At 39.1% G+C, this 18,239-nt stretch overlaps 1 protein-coding gene across 2 annotated transcripts in view; it reads left to right on the top strand.

Annotated features, from left to right (window-relative positions):
• The first annotated feature begins 10,440 nt into the window (after nt 1-10,440).
• The window catches only part of LOC145468779 (tyrosine-protein kinase transmembrane receptor Ror-like), a 32,091-nt gene continuing 24,292 nt past the window's right edge, over nt 10,441-18,239 (top strand). The window contains exon 1 of one of the 2 annotated variants that reach the window (XM_081452471.1): nt 10,441-12,304. The gene's annotated coding sequence lies outside the window, so the exon portion shown is untranslated. The other variant, XM_081452472.1, reaches the window with a different exon arrangement.

The following is an 18,239-nucleotide window of genomic DNA, read 5'->3' as shown; positions in this document are numbered from 1 at the left end:
CCCGGGCTAACCTCCGGGCTAACCCCCGGGCATTAGCATTTTTTTAAAAAAATGGGCAAATTCCCCTAAATGCCCCGGGGTGGGGACGAAGAAAGAGGGCAAATGCCCCGCCCCCGGGATCGTCGCCTTCCAACACCTCCGCAGTTTTTTAATTAATCAGTGAATAAAACAGTCAACTGTTCAGTATTTTAATGCAACGGTAAGACTTCAAGGACAACAGTACGTGTTAGTTGATTCTGATTTCTTTATATTTGTTTTTAGCAGTTTGCTAGAGGATAGCTGGGATTGCGGCGGACGTGCCCCCAGCCGCGAGCGATGATAGGCGCCTGTATTCGCAGGCTACTTTTTCTGTGAAGAATCAAGACATTTTAAATGATGATGCATTGCATTTTAAGCTCGCAAGATCTGTCTTCAAGATCGCATCATTTGAATTCGCAAACCTTAAGTATTTTAACTCCACTTTCATGAATTTAAAAAATGCTAGGCTAGTTTTGAATGCGAAATGCGAAATAGTCGTGTTCACGTCAGTTATTGTTTTGTGATAAACAAAATATAGTTCACCTTGTCGCTTATATTTATATGCTTACAAGTAATGAAGAAATGTCTAAAATTGAGAAAACATAACTTTAAAAACAAGTTTCTCTAGTCCCTGACGGACAAGCCATTGTTCGACAAACGCCTCGTCTTTCCCGATGAACTCATCCATGGCACTTTCCAAAACACGTGTGTCGAATGCCCGGGGGTCGCCCCGGGGTACGCAAATGCCCAGCCTCCGGGCCGCGTTAAAATTGCGGATACCCCACCCCCGGGACTGACAACTTGAGCAAATGCCCCGCGGTTGCCCGGGGGGGGATGGGCACTGCTGAAATTGACTGATGCATAATCTTCTTTCAGCAACACAGTTACACATGGTAAATAAATTAGCTTTAGCTGCATTACGAAAACTTGAGTCGATTAAAGAAGGAATCTGTCTGGACCAGCACTGATCTTTCTGGCCTATGCCGGGCTACAAATGGAATCGCAATTTCTGGAATTTTTCCTAAGTTTGTTTTCGTTTCATTGACATCCGTTCTAAATAAAACCCTTTTGTCACTAACAGTTCACATGAATGTTTATGAAACTAAAAATAACTGTACCTCAAAATTCATTAAGTTTCGAGGAATGATCTCGTTGCAGTCGAAGCCTTAAACTAATAAAAACAGACATTTATTGATTTAACATCTTGACTAGTTTGAGAGTTGGGTTAAAATTCATTTCCTGATGTCTTCCTTGAATAGTGAATAATTGCTCTTTATTCCCATGAATTACTTGAAGATTGTTATGGTGTGTTCATCCGGTGATGACAACTTCACAATCGTACAGTCATGAAACATAATTCGCCTGTTCGGTTCTCCAACCGCCCAAATGAAGTTCATTTCTGTCATGGCAAATCACGAAAGTATTCCATTCAATTTTACAGTCAAGCTTGTTACTGAATAACCCTCTATACCATTAATAAACCCATTACCTTTCTGTGAATTAGGTGCGAGCTATTTCGGATTAGTAAATTGTTGTTGTGTCTAGATTAAAGGATAGATAAGATGTCAGCGGCCAATTAAATATCGCAAATGATATGATAGGTATCGAAAAAGAAAGAGGCGTCATTTCGCATCTGTTTACGCGCTTCACAGCACTGTGAGCTTGAAACTGCATCGCAAGTTCATTTACCCGCAGAACGGATCTGTTCTTCTGTTAAGGTTACTTCTTTTATCTCTGTGGAACCAATCAAGTAAGTTTGTAATAACTAGGTAGGTGTATTATGTATAAGTCAGTGAACAGGTGAACTACGTCGTTATTCCCCTGGACTGAGAAAAGTTGCAGGCTTACAGCTGCAACATTGTCTTAATCAGTATTTCATGTTTCAAAGAAGGTACAAAAGAATTCATTGCGAACACAACTCAGAAAGCTTTCTGGGTATGTTCTAACTGTTTATGTTTCTCATTTGTTCTGTATCCTAGCCAGTTAAGTTGGCAAAGTTCGGAAAATGAGATATTTGCTTCAAGAAGTTGTTTACCGATTGTCGTATCACGTCACCTCACAAATTAGAACACCGCCCAAAGGCAAAAGTACTTAAATCCGGCATATGAGAATCCAGTGCATGCAAACATTACCGAGTATTCAGTTGTCAAACATTTCATCATGGGACTTATTTCACGTCACAGTTAAGTTGTTCCCAGCACAAAAACGTAAAGTGAAATAAATACCAAAGTAATGAAACGATACCATGTTATAGGCACTGATCATGCAACTAAAATTCCAAGGTGCTTGAAAAACGCGAGAGTCTGTATGGTCGATCGACACGCGGAACTTGGGATCCGAACTTTCAACACGTAACCCACGACATTTTTTAGCAAAAGTGAGCTTGTAATGGTTTATCTTAGGGTGGTCAAAAACAAGGACTTATGGGCTGATCATATAGGATTAAATGAACTATTTACAGTTGGAATTTTAAGAAAGGATTAGTTCGCGTTGAAATCGTCCGGTTATTGACGGGAGCTCGCAGTTTGAATGAGAATTTTCTGAGGTTTTGAGATACCACGTGGATATTCAGCTACGTTTCCTATTTATACACAGGATTAACCCATTGACAGGGAATTTAAACAGTTTCTTTACATTGTTATTTCAACACACGGTGCGTATTTACGTAGTTTGGTTTCGATTGAGGGCTGCCACGCCATACCTTGCCAAAAATGACCTCAATGCTCAGAAAGCAGTGTCAAGTTTTTCCTCTCAGCAAGACCCAACTAAGGTTGCTTGAGTTATATTTGCAGAACAGTACAAAAGTAAGATTTATCAAAGAGATTAGCTACCTGAAGGCGCTGAAGTGGCAGAGATTTGTGCATTATTCTATGTGTAGACTGAAACATAAGCAATTGTCTAGAAATAAAGCGAGAGAAAAGTTAAGAAAAGCTGAATGAAAAACTTCATGTTTTCCGACAACGTATTAGTAGCGGACGAAAGCAAACGCGACGAAAGGAGACGAACGCTCAACGGAAATTCCATAAATGTTCGAATAAATATTCCGCTATAGCTCAGAATTTATCGGCAGTGTTCCAACCTTAAAACATCTTTAATAAAGATCAGTTTTCCCAGTTTTCTCAGCTCATGGAACCGAACCATGATAAACAATTGGCAAATGTTTTAGAATATTCTCTTTTCTTGAATTAGCGTGCTTTTCATATTTTGACGAACCAGAGAAATTTTTTTAGCAGTCTTATTAGCAAACGACTTTTAATTTTTGGCCTGAATACATTGGTTCTATTTTTATACAAATATCTTTCAAACAACACCATCTTTGTTAGCTTCGACAGACCGTGAATTGACTTTTCAACTGTAAGACCTGTAACGAGGATTCAGAGAGAGTGTTTGAAAATGTCCACTTCGTTGTGAAATCTTACATGCAGCGACTTGAAAGACAAAGATGATCACGTCCAACAGCGAAATTCTCCTAACCGATTAGCAGACGTTTCGTGCACTTAATGTTCGGAGAATTTGGTTATCAACAAGACAGCCGCGAGCATCCTGTAATATAGCAGTTGTTTTTCGCTTTGCTCTTGTCTTACGTGTAATTGGCCGCCGGAACGCACTTGAATTTAACAGATCTTAAATCGACTTTCGATTAATAAGTCATTTTTGGCATCTTCGTAGATTTCGTCCCCGTCCAAAGATCAATATCAGAAATTCTTACTGCACAGCAAGGCAAATTGAATCACTAGACATCACAAAGCCGCGTAATTTTGCTTCATGCAAGAAATTCTTGAAGAGTAAACATGCGAAACAAATCGCGGTAAAGGGTGACAAGGAACCTTTTTTTCTAGGCTGGTTTTCAAACTTTTCAGCCAATTAAGGAACCAGTATGATTTCTGATCGATCACTGTAACAATGAAAAAACCCCATAAGATGCAAGAAATAATTATAACCAGAAAAGGTTGCGAAGCAGGTTTGTTTGTAGAAGTGCTTTGGTCATTACTTGTAACACAACCGGAAAAAAGGCAATATAGAAAATAAGCGCCCTAGGAAAAAAAAAAAAACACTTGAATTTAACGAGCTGAGCGGCAATCAATATCATGCTTGTCAACAATGTTGCATTCTGTATCTCTTGTGTTATGTAAGCTTTGTGAAAATGAGATGGAGAAAAGAGAGCAGTAAAGAGCTGCCATTGGGCAATAACTAAGAATATTTTCTTTTTATCATTTTGGTTTATTTGTGAACGTTCACTAGGCGTGACTGCTAATAATAAGGTTTCCTTTTCTTTTATTCAGTGCAATGAATGAATGATCGAACACATTAGGATTGACTGAGTTCTAAGATACACATGAAGCAATACGAACAAAAGCTAGGGTGATACTAAGAGAGACAATCGCGTTTACCACAACTTTGTATTTATGGTAATATTTATTTGTAAAAAAAAAAAAAAACACAGAATAAAACCACTAGTTCTAAACCACTTACTCAACCTGCTATTAACTTAAGTTTCAAGTACAGATACTACATGCGTGTGGAATGATATTTACTGCAAAGCACGCTTTACGGCTTAAAGTATTCTCTGGTTACGCTATTTTGGGCATTTTGCATTGATGGCTTTCTGCCCAGCTGCAGTTGCCGAGCGACACTTAAAAAGAAAAACTTGAAAAATTCATTGAATGTCAAACTTTTACTAAACAATCACGAAAGATCGATTTTGAACCATTTTGAACCATTTTGAACCACACGTGGAAGCTTTAAGAAGGAAAAATGAGAAGGATGCAAGACTGTTTACTTTGCACTATAATCTGGCAGTGTTGGTGAATACTCTTCCATTGAGTTTAATATTTAACTTCCTGTTCCATCCTGTGAGCCTTTTTTTTATCGATAAAACACAAATACCAAGGACCTTTTAAGTATATAACAGAAGCTTCTTTCAGGCTTTAGTATCATGGCACTTGGCGGGGCCGTTGCCAGAATCGAAAAAATAAACTATGATTGGCAATATCTATATGAAGAAATTTACATGACTGAAGCAATGTCATGCAATGGTTTAATTCTCTTTCTAGGTATTTAGGGTGTTAAAAATGACTATAAACAGCGAAAACGCAATAAAAATGATTGAGGCATGTCCCTCGGTTCGCCTATTTTGCTTCGGTCCCGCTTGGACTAGAATTAACCTCAGCGTGTGAACTGTACAGTTACATAGCAAACCAAAAATGAAGTCCACTTGATGCTAGAGAGTTCTAAATAAGCTTTACTGATGTGAATTCACGCCACGAGGAAAGTACAATATAAGAACAACAGTTAGGGACCGTTCATTTTTTATGAGGGAGGGGGGGCTGGTGGGATTTGGGAAACACCATTTAAAAATCACATGACCCCCCCTCAGCTTACCAATTTTTTCACATGGCCCCCCCTTATAGCGGTCATTTTTTGGGATGACCCCCCCCCCCCCCACAAAAAAAAATTGAACAAACAATATTTAGATTTCAACTTTTTTAATATTTCTCTATTATCCCCCTACTTCATGTTATTGTGCTCACTATGAAGACAATATTGACAATCCCTCTACTACAGAGAGCTGTTGTTTAAAAAACAAATCAAAAGAAAGAGAAGTCAATTTCGGATCTCCTAGTTATGGCTCGCCCTGAGCGTGTGGCATTTGGCCTCTCATTGGCATCTTTCTCATCCGAATTGATGAATGCAAGAATGACATCACTTGAGTCATCTTCTCCCCCAGAGTCAATGGCATCACTGTCATACTCATCATTGTCACTTTCATCCGTTTCACTGCTGTCAGCACTTGCCCTGTTGTCATTTTGGGTCAACGTCCTTGCATTTCTCAGTGTTGGCTGGCCAGCTCTGAGAGGACTCTTCTGCTGCAAACATGAATGTCTTACAATTGCCTTTACTTTCTCACTCTTGCTGCTTTTCAAATGCTGCTTCAGCCCGTCGTGGTTCAAGTACTTGTTTAGTTCTGGAACACGTAGCTTTTTAAGCTTGGTTAGATCTTCGCACAACTCAGTCCAAGGATAATCCTCATATGATTTATCTTTTGCGTCCCTACTTAACTTTGCCTTTTCTTCTGCTCTCTTTTTCCTTTTAAATTCCAGCACTTCAAGATGCTGAAGATAATCCACCACAAACTTTGATTTGACAATAAACTTATCTGCAAATAGAGCAACGCTCTCTGGGTCAGATAAAACCAGCCTGCCACTTCCATGCTCTTTCTTCGCTTGGACCCTTGGCTGCCAGTCATCTGGATCACACCCTTCTTTTGGGGTCTTCGGGTAGGAGAGGTAGGGGTATTCCGGCAGGCAGGAATGGTCAGGAACTGGTTTAGGGTATCTTTCTATGGGTGGTTCCGTCCATTCACAACAAAAAGAACAAATTTCTCCTACCTTTTCTTGACAGGACAACTTTAGAAACTCCCTGTTGTTCTCCCCCTCCTCATAGTGCTCATTCATAAACTTCTCAATCTTACGGAAGTAACAGTGGCCTGGAACAGAATCTTTCCTTGCTCCTGCATTGTGATACTGAACCAAGTATGAAGTGTTGTGAAAAAACTGGAAATCTGTTGATGTGTTGTGTGAAACACATTCTTACATTTAATTTACAGATGTCTTTATTTGGAAGGTTTTTACCTCTACTCTAGTGATAGGCATGTATAAATGTTGCCCTGTGCAGGTAAAACAGAAAGCTGTTGAAGTACAAGAAGATGAGCCGGTAAGTGTTAATTTCTTGTCAGTGTTCCAATTTTTATCTGGACATTAAAAACGCATGTATGCTTCACTTTTATAATGAGAAACTTCTGTATTTTCCTATTGTAAAGATAGCACCTAAAACTGTTTGAACATTTTTAAAATAGTATGTGTCTTTTAATATATCGTTTGACTTAGGTCTACATTTCACTACACGAATACAACATTAAATGGTTACACGAACCATGATCATTCGATAATATCAGTTCAATATAATAAATAAAAAAATCGTCTTTCCTTTTCTGGTAGGTCACTAGTTCCTCCTCTGCTGATGATACAACCATACCTCACGGTCTCCGGAAAACAAGCCTTGGCTATATTGTTAATCCAATCGGGAAAAGAGCGCATTGCTACATGAGCATCATGAAAGAGGCTCATTCCAAAATGCGCAATAATGGCGAAAGCGACGAGTCATTTAAGAAAAGGTTTACAGCTGAACGATTCAGGCAGTTTGACATCTTACAAGCAAAAGAAGCAATCTTTCTAAGTGCGGATGGCTGTTCAGAAAGGGCGAGTGAGTTTTCCATGCCAGGGTACTGGTTGAAGCCCAGTGATGGAAGAAAACTGAACTTCTCCATCAAAGAGCACAGAGCAATGGTGGAAAAGTTGAATGCCATATTGAAAGATGTAAAGAAACACGATTCCACACTCTTTCAGTCCAATGGGCTTGCTTTAAAGCAGGACGAAGAATTTGCCCACAGTTTTAATGTAAAACAGATCAAATGTATAGAAGCTAAGTTGACGAAGGTCACCCAGGACATGGAAGCACTAGAAAATAAGAAGAGCAATTATAACAGCATATTCAAGGGCATATTCAAACAACAAATCAACAAAAGGAGAACGAAAAAAGAAAACCGCAGAAAGTCAAATGAAAGAAAGAGGAAGCGGACTGAAAACAACGTCCAACGAGTTTATGGAATCTGTGTTGGAAACCCGCTAGGAAATGATCTTCCACAATGTCTTGTGTACCCTCCTAGAACGGCCGTCCCGGAAGAGTGTATTAAAGTTGGATGTTGCCGCGTCGTTATTTAGAAGAGATGGGCCATACATCGCACAGCTCTTGGAAGGGAATTATTTTACCAATGCTGCAAGAAGCAGAATCACCACCAATCTTGAGCAGGAAGTCAGAGATTATGTTTACACCTTCATGTACCCTGAAGAGTACACTCTGACGGAAAGCATTGCTGCTTCTTGTAGCATTGGTGAAAGAGACTCCCATAGCAGCACAAGCGGCGACGAAGAACTCGACGACAGCGAAGATGAAGATGAGTGCCAGTGAAAGTTGCATTCGAAAATAACAGTGTTAAATACTTCTTTTCAGTAGCTACAAATGCTTTTTGTCGCCAAACGTTTTTTTAAAGCAGTAGGAAAGTTTGTAATAAATTTGTATCCTGCCTTCTATGTTTATTCTGTAGCAATTTTTTTGATATTCAAACATTATTCCATTTTAAAGTTTTACTAAAATATTTCACGTGACCCCCCCTTTTTCCCTTATTTTTTTGGGATGGCCCCCCCTCGAAAGCCATTTTTTTTCGCATGGCCCCCCCCCCCCCCCAAATCCCACCAGCCCCCCCTACCTTATAAAAAATGAACGGTCCCTTAGGGTGGATGTCCTTAACTAATTATGTTTGTTACTATTCCAAAACTTTCTTTTCGGTGATATTTGCTAGCGATAAAACAACAGACCAAGCCACAAGTTGTACATCATTAATTGACTTGTTTGTTCTGAAGTTTTAAGTACCGTAATCTGCTTAGTGCGTACTTGGAACAACAAACGAAGCTATTCCACAAAGCACGTGAACTATATAAGTTCGGCAGAATCATGCAACTTTACACCGCAAAGCAAAAATCAATATAAATCATTCACTCATTAAAGCTAAGAAACGTTTGTTGGAGGATTCGTAAGTTTACTTAAACTGAACTTCAGTCAAAGTTTCCGCGTTTTTGCAATGTTAACAATTGCGTTTCATTCTTATTTTAATATCCTATAATGTTTGTACTCTTCTTCGGTTTTCAAAGAAGGTTTTTTGTTTTGCTTTCATTTTATCAGTTTTCAAACCAGTTTAAGGGGGTAAGCAGTTTGTATACGACAGATTCACGGTCTAATATCATTGTTGTTACTTAGTGTATTAAAACACTCAATACGGAATGGCATTGTTTAACAAACTGATCAGGCATACCATAAGCTTCTAAGTGTAAGCATTGCTGTATCTTTGCGGTCAGCACTGATGAAGCGTTTCATTCTTTAGCCAACAAACTTTACTAAACCAACATCATTAGTTTTAACAGGAAAGTGGGGCAAAGTCCATTTTCAAACAGTCGTCCGATCTTGAAATGATGTTCTAACACAATATTAAGAAACGTTTTTTTTTTGCTTTGTTTTGATACACTTCGAGAACAACAATAACATCCAACTTGAGTGTGTACGAAGAAGGGAAAACCAGAATGCAGTTACATGTACCTCGATATTCGCACTGTAGTAAACTGGTTAACAGATTTCTGAGGGTATCCCAGGGGTTTTTGGGAAGAAGAGAACATGTTACTTTATTTCGAGGGAACAAGGGATATTTTTGGGATAAATTTGATGGAACAAGAGATATCTCTACTATTAAAGGGAACTTTGGCAAAAAAGTCTGGGGAACAATGAATTTATTAATAGGGAACAGCGGAGAAAAAGTGGAATTTTAAGGGATCAGGGGAGCACACTCCCCCCCCCCCCGGGTGGTCCCCATTTCTTACACGTAAAATGACACGATAGTAGAACTCCACCTTTAATCTATCTAGCTCAAAATGGCCGCCTGTCGTTAGGCGTTGTCCTGAAACTATAATATCGGGTGTTTATTGCTGCTAAGTGATCGAAAAATACGATGAGCTACTGGGATCGGAGGGTAATAACACATAATTGGATAACTCGTATACTTACGAGCAGCAGATTCCCCGGAGATCTGAGATACATAACAATTGCTGATCATGGTTGAAGAAACTAATGGCAATTTTCATTTTTATATTACATGGCAAGATCACAGACTCTGAGCTGCCATTTTTTTTTAGTTCTAAGTTCATAAAGATGCGAAGCTACTTAATTAATCTTGGCGTTGGAGAATGATTAATGGTTTGTCAGCAATCTCTGCACCTGTACAAAAGCCCACCGTGATCGTGAAGTGCTTAAGGCTAAATATCATTCAGCTTTAATGCAAAGTTTCCCTCTTATAACGACAGACCAAAGGACTATGGCGTATATTCTTAATTGAAAAACACTATGAAAGTCACAGTGAAGAGATATCAATGTTACAATCAACATAATCAACGTAACACTTAAATTCGGCTAGTAAACAACATTACAATTCTTGTGGAGAGGGGGGAGGTTTTCTTTTTATTGCAAAAACCCATCCAGAACGCATGACTTGGGCGCGCACATGACTTGAGCGAGCGTATAAACTTTCCTGAAAGTGACTCCCACAGAAGAAAATCATTGAGGTACGCCCTGATCACAGCAGATAAGAATTGTCTTTATTCTCATCACCTGCCGTCTTAAAAAAGTATTAAAATGAAAGGAGAATTTACACCTTGATAATTTTGAAAACTTATGTTATACTATCAAAAATTCTAACGTGTAATTTGTTGTTTTTGTGTTTGTTTGTTGTATTTTTTCTATTTATAAGTATAGTTACAACATATCAATGTACCAGGCAGGGAAGCCCAGGGAAGTCAATAAGACTTACGTAAAACTGCTTTCATCGGTACACAAAATTATCACAATTTAGGATAAAAAGTAGTTAAGCAAAGTTAAACGCGCTGATGCGCAAAAGCAAAGGAAGACAAAAAAGCGATAAAAGCACACGCAAGCACACTAAGCACACATGATATGTAAGATGAGCCCTATTACATTAAACATCCCAACAACCTAAATTGACGAGGCTTAGCCTATCATACTCAGTGAAACTATACGATGTAACTAAAAGCTGGTGTTGTTGATCCCCAAATCGGCATACACGCCCATTATGCCCCGGGGATTATGTGGGAGACATAAGTCCTGGTTTCAACTGTCCCAGTCTACGGAATGAAGTTTTTTCAACCTGTCTTTAGACAGTAATTTTTGGCGCTAAAACACCCTTCATTTACATTTCAACAAGCATTTAGAAACAGACAGACAGCGTCTTGTAAAATACTAACTATGTGAACAGAAAATTCTATTCATGTGACTGACCCAGACAAAAAAAAATACTGACTGCGCCATTGATCCTTTTTTTCTTCTTTAAATTAAATCTCGCATAGTCTCGTTTAATACTTTGCAATGTCTGGAAACTTCCATTACAGTCACAAAACACGCAAATTTATTTTGTTGTTAAGAATGAGCCACACGAAGGATGGACATTCCAAGAGTAAGGACGACATTTAAGTGAAAATATTAACCTACGATCAAGCAGTTTTTTTTCTTCAAATTGAAGTTGTTATTATGAAACACAAATAGTGACATCTACCCTCTAAATACTGTCGCTTCTAGTTTTTTTTTTTCACACCTTGTCCTTGTTCCTCCAAACATTGCAAAACCCATCAAGCTGTAAGTTACATGTTGAGCTTTTCTTAGAACAAAGCTACACGCTGGCACTGAGCCCATATCATTTGCCATATGCGTGCAAATTAAATTCGATCGTGGAATACTCTGCGCCAAAATCGGTAAAACATCTTTCGTCAGTTCAAACCGTAAGCCACAACACAGTGATAATCAGTGTTGCAGATTAAAATAGAAGAGACAGAAAACAGATAAACACCACAAATGTTAAAGTAATCTCATTTCTATTGACTGTTGTCAGTTTATTGTTTGCGATCAGTTTTGCCAAAGGGTGAGCTTATTCAAGCTGTTCACAGTTGTTCTTTCCGCAGCTGGTCATTATTCATTCAGACTAGAGCTATTTATCATCTGAACGAAGTCCACTGTCCGGATGCATGTCATAACGAAATTTCGCACGAAAAGACACCGTACGGTGATTTTGCGCAGAGGTAGAGTTGTGCGTTTAGCTCGAGAACAAACAAAAACTGTAAACAGGTTATTTTAATAGCAGTTTTTCCTTGACTGGGCAACCATGCGTAGACTGGAATGGTGTGTAAATGAAGAAGATTCAATCTGCCATTCACACGGTGTCAAATGTATTTTATAATTAAAGGAGAAGAGCCACCCCTTGTCGCTATATGATTGGTGTAGCCGGGTTTTGATTGACAGCTGCCAAATGACCACAGCCAAAGCCTCCCGTTGTACAGTACTGAAGCTCGATTGCTCGGTTTTAGTAAATCCGGAGGTTATAATCACAAAAACATGCTCCTAAATTGGCGGAATTCACTGACAGATTGACAAGTAGCTGTTTGTGTCGACCAATTGGTCTTTTAGTCAAGATATACAGTGTAAGGTTACATTGATGCAGACAGGCTTATCCAATTGCTCTCAGAATCTCGAGTCAAGATAGTTGACTCTTCACTGACCGAAACTGCGCTCCAAGTTTTCGCCTGAGATTTGCTGAAAGAGAAAGTTATTAACCAAGGTGAGAGATAATATACATATTTCACACTCTGAGAATTAACTAGAAATATGTTTACCAAAATGATTTGAGAAGTCCATCGCAGTTCTCGGACTCCTTGATTTGCGTGCAGACCAACATGCTAACAAAGTCTTGTCTCACAAGAATTAACGAATCAGTCAAGCAAGTATAAGACTCAAAGCTTTGAGGTCGCCATATCTATGGAAATGCAATTTCAAAAGAAGAGAGGCCTGTTGGAAACGGTGTTTATCCATCTAATGAGTTAATGATCTCCGTAGAGTTGAAATATCGATTTTCAGGTGCGGTAATATAACATGTTTAATATCGCAATGTCGAAATTTATTATCACTGTCACATTGCCCAAGCCCCATAAACCACAACATTAAGGTAGTTCGCCGATGAAGAACTTGAACCCGTAAGTTTTATTGAAGTTTAAAGGATCGGACATACTTAATGTAGATAGCATCTCAAAAATGGATAATCAAGATAATAGATATGCAAACAAATAAACAAATCCCTGATGTTTGATAGATAATCTGTGGCGGGCGAAATGGCAAATATTTGGCCTGTGCGGGTGAGACCCTAAATTTACATCTTCGAAACCGCCGCTTGTAAAAATATTAGTTGTGTATCAGTTATTATCAAACGATCCCGACAAACAGTGTCATCTGACATCAGACCATATCGATCACACCGTGCCCTGTTTATTAATCAAAGACAAAAGCTTCAATGGATGGTAGCGCCAAAAATGATTTAGTAAGTTGACTTTCTCTCTAAGTGTTTGACGCTGTTGACTAGAGCTCCTTTGGAATAGTCCTCTATCGGGTAACTATTATCGAGTACGAATTCACAGTTTAGTTAAACAAAAGAGGTTTCAATTAACATTAGATATCTTTAACAAAACCCTCGGGCTGCTAACGACGGGCTAAGACAGAACAACCAAAATAGCTTCTTATCTAGCGTGTTGTCGAGATGGCTCTGAATAGAAGTCTAGTCCATAACTTTAACAAGAGTTGTAATTTGGTTCAAAAAAGAAACAAACTTAAACATCGCATGTTGTGAGCTTGGTTTCATTAAAGATGGAATGCAAGGCTATGGTCGAAAATGTCAATCAGCTCGCGGCAAAAGAATGAAATGTAATTTGACGGAATATATGGATATTGAACTTTCAACTGTGTTATGACAGTTCAGCGCCACTTCAGTCGTTCAAAGTTATTTGAAATTAGAATTTTTTTTCTTATTTTGCTGATGTATCTAACGCACACTTTTGATGCATGGTTATTGTAAACTTTTTATTTGATTTCAACACTTCGTTTCTCTTACTTTATATGCTTGATGTGCCATTTTTTCTTCAGAGACCCTTTGAATTTATTACAATTGTCACTGAGTATAACAGTTTCCTAAGTTCGAAAAACACCAAAAAGGTGAAACTAAACCAAACACTAAGGGAGGAAACTGAAGATGGTTGGGTTCCGATGAGAGCTTCAAAACATGCTGTCTACAGTGTTGTCTACTGAAGATCTTTAAACTGCATTTTAAAAGTCGTCCTTTCTATTCAAGCCACATGTCTGTTCAGCTATTCACTCATTAATCTCGGCGAGCGCTGTAATTATCAACTTGATAGCCTATCGCCCATGAATCAGTTCAGTGCGGTCAATCTACTACCAACAGATTTCTCCATCCAGTCACTCAACTCAACTTTATCGGTCTGATGTTAATCCGACTTGAGAAGAAAGGTAATGAACTCAAGCCCACAAAACTTCACTCAGCGGCAATGCCCAATTTAATTACATGAGCGACCAGTGCGTCAGGTATGTCTCAATACGAACTCCTTTAGCGAATTACTGCCAATTAACTCATTCTGCACAGGGAAAAAAAAAAAAACGTGTTCGAGGGGGATGTACGACGAAGCGACAATTGTAATCAGATCTCAGTAAAACGATACGTTTCCCGCGTCTGTTCGTTAACTGTTGATTGGCTAGAGATGTATCAAAGTCGCGACTTTTGTTTGTAATATAACAGCTTATCAACCCCTGACTCGCGACCCTCTATTTTTGGACCCCTGGAACAAAGGAAAACTTCAAATTCATAGTGTGCGTGAATTTTATAAACCTCTTATGCCTGGGACTAAATTGGATTCCTGGATTAATACTTCAGCTTTCGTAATCTAATTTTTCCTTCAAATTACCTGAAATGATTAAAATTGCAGGAAGTTATCCAAAATACCTGAAAAAAATTGGTTCCATCGTTCAAGACTTTCATATTTTACTTCCCAAATCAGAAGTTGAAACTGACAAGTTTCCTTTCAGTAGCCCTGCTTTTCCGTTTTAATCTCTAAGCATTGCTCTGACGTACATTGCACTTTCCTTTGCTGATTATAATAAGGGCTTTAGCGTGGCTTTATTGACACCGAATCGCGTTTCTCTTGGTTCCGTAGAGCTTCCGTCATACTCTCCCTAAATTTTGACCGCAGAGTGGAGGTGGTTGAATTTCGTGTCGCGCTAGCATTTTTGGTTAAGCAACAAAGCAACCCAAATATTCTCTGATTATAAAAGGAATTTCCTTTTGGTTAGTTCCACTCTTTATCCGGAAACGCCTCCAGTTACGGTTAAGTTAGTTAGCGTTTTTCCGCCCCTAAAACTCCTAAAGACAAATCATCTAGCTTGGTTCATTGGGCAACTTGTCAGATTTTGCGGTAAAGAGCTAAAATTATCGAGGAAGGCCTAATTAACGTGGACATTTAACAACTAGATTAGCCGCGCTTGATTCAGTTAATGCTACACAAAACAGAGCATTCATTCTGAACCGTCCTGCGTCAGTAACGAAGTTTAACAAGACGTTCTTCGGTAGCATCTTCTGTTTCTCAGCTTCATTGGTAGAAGGCAAAATTTTAGGAGGTAAGTCAGAGTACAACAAGCTAGTAGTATTCTACACCGGTCGTTGCTACTGTAGCGGACCTCTTCATTGGCATGGACTTTGACACTATGATGTATCTGTCTGTAAAACCTCGGTTGCTAACTGAAAAATATTGATTTTAGCAATAGACAAGTCAGCTAGTGAAAAGGTATACATATTTAAGTGACGGCGTCGAACGCACTCATAATCTTTGGTTACTACCAGTAGTATTCTAGACCGGTCGTTGCTACTGATAAGTGTTTATTAGTTCTTGGGAGGACACTTTACCCTCACGGTGCCTCTTTCCTCTCAGGGTACTGACCAATTGTACGAGGGGCGGCAAATGATCCTCCAAAAAACAGGAGTCTCGCAAAATTTTCGTCTGTTTCCTTTTTTGACGTCTGAAGGTCGTACAGTCTCAATGCCTCGTGCTCGCATTTAAAACACTTTGAAGTCTCGGTCTCGCAATTTCAAAAAGTCAAACTGTCTCGAGCTCGCAAAGAAAAACGCTAGTGTCACTTTCTCGCAAAGTCTCGCATCTATCATTTACCACCCTTGTAAGTGCTGATTGACAAAACCCCCCGGGGGTAACCTGTGATTGGACATTTACTGGAGTAGTAGTTCTAATCACTTCGTGCTACGGACCAGGTAATGAGCCAATTGACGCACAGGAGTTGACAGTAGTTCCTATGGAAAGATCCGCAATCTACAGGAAGCGAACTGAATCGAGCTTCAGTAATTTAGCGCATCAATGCATGTAGCGATGAGGTGAACAACCGGGGGGGAGGGGTACTGGGGCCTAAACGGGGTGCTTCTTGAAACCTTTCTCTTTTTAAGAAGCATATAGCATGTAACATGTTTCTATCAAGTGGTGTAAATCTACTAGCGTTCTATCACGAATGCCGTGCTCTGATTGGCCATGCTACTCACTATCTATTCTGTTTTAGTATAAATCTACTAGCGCATAGCGTTCTATCACAAATGCCGTTCTCTGATAACGGCCGCTTCTGGGCATTTTCGAAGTGTCTATGAAGAGGATTTCGATAAAGGTTTGAGCGACTAGTAGATTTATACTAAAAAAATTAGATTATTCGCTTTCGATAGTTGATAGTTGACGAGGGCTGCGCCCTCGTCAACTATCACGCGATAGTTTTAAACGACTAGAGGACTTATCACTAAAACAATTGGATTATTCGCTCTCGATTTTTATGCGTGATAGTCGCGCGACAGAAATCTCGAGCTCTTAATCTAATTGTTAAATAGAAACACTATTTAAACCAATCACCACGCGTATTTTCTTTAGGATATTTCCTAATTAAATCTATTATACACTTTTCCCATGCCCAGCCGACCTGTTTCAGACTTGACCCAAAAATCGATGCCCTTATTCACACCAGACTCTATCCAGGAGTGCTTCGGTTTGAGTAAAGCTTTCACCAATTTCACGCCAAGGGTTTCAAATTTGCGATGTTTATTGAAAAGTACTTCCCAAGCGATGAATGACACAACATGGATAAAAATTTTTTTTTTTCTAAGAATAACCCTTAAATGGCTATAGACTTCTTCATCCTACTGAAAAATGTCGTTTTCGTGACATTTCAAACAGATCAGCTCAGCTCCTTCACACGGCCCAAGGCACAAAACATATACAGAGATAATTACCATATAAACTCAGTGAAACATGATTAAAATATCGTTATAGTCGAGAGAATGCTTTACTTAAGAGTTCATTCTACAAATGCTTTCTCCACTAGAAATGTGTTTATCTAATTTTCGGAGTGCCATGCTTCAGTATGAAATATCGCTTTAAGATCCGCGGAAATTACATTTTAGTTTGCTTGGCACGGACTGAAACTGAAATAACAAAAAATAACGCTGAAAGACGAAGAATAAACTGGCTACCAAACGTTTTTTGAACAAAAAACGGAAAAAGGCCCCCCTAAGAGATTTGACACCCAGGATGAGCGAAAAACTGAGCGATAAGAACGCCCTTAATCCAGCAGTAAAATTAGAGCATCCAATTTGGAAAAGATTATAACTGGATTAACGCAGATAATTTGCAATTACAACACGTTCAAATGTTCGTTTGTAACAAAATACGTATCTTAAACTTTGCTAGGAGCTACAGACTCGTAACTTAGAATGACCTTTTTTAAACACACTGTACAGGCGAGCCTGAGACAAATACATACAGCTGCAGTCCAATCATTGATATTTCCAATGGTGATCAAAGTCTGTTTTCTTCTGTCATTGCCCTGTCAATTCGTTGCTAAGGAGACAGGTTACGAGGATAACGAAAATTATCAGCTTGTCCCAACCTCGTTCTCATGGTGTCTCATCATCTTCCCGCCCTCCTCTCTCGCTTCAGAGATATTGTTTATCCCTTTACAATGAAGGAAGGGCTTTCTAGATGGAAAGAGGAAACAACCGAATATTATTTGCGTAGAAGTTCATCACTGTCAGCTTCAGCCAAATTTCACATTCAATTTACAGAATCTCAGGCTAATTTTAGTTGTTAATCCGTTTCATTCCATAGAATTGGTGTGCTTATTTTCCTCATTCAGAACTGTTTCAGAATATAATACTCTACTTCCTTTCAGTTTTTTTTTTCCGCGCTGAACACTTGTGTTTAAGGGTTCGTCCACAATACGCAGGAGGAATTTGAAAACAGTGTTTTCGATCTGAAAACGCATCAAATATTTCACGTTCACACTACGCCGAAGGAATTTAAAATCGCAGCAACCACTGGTCCAGATTTTGAATTTGTGTTTCGAAAAAAATACTCGAACAGGGAAATCACATGATTATCGTAACGACATCGTCTTCGAAAAGCTCCATTTTCAAAGCGTTTTCCGTCCACACGAAAACGAAAGGCCAGCGTTTTCAAATTCCTCTGGTTTGACGAGCGGTTTCGAAAACGAAGCTCCGTTTTCGTGACGGATTAGTGTGGACGGTAGGCCAAACCGTAGAAATAAAGTTGCGTTTTCAAATTTCTCCAGCGTCGCGCGGACGCTGCCTAAGCGGTTATACTTTTATCCGAGAT

The sequence above is a fragment of the Orbicella franksi genome, chromosome 14 (genome assembly GCF_964199315.1).
Source record: "Orbicella franksi chromosome 14, jaOrbFran1.1, whole genome shotgun sequence".
Taxonomy (NCBI): Eukaryota; Metazoa; Cnidaria; class Anthozoa; order Scleractinia; family Merulinidae; genus Orbicella; species Orbicella franksi.
Note: the sequence above shows the minus strand (reverse complement) of the source record. Positions and strands in the feature narration are given on the sequence as shown.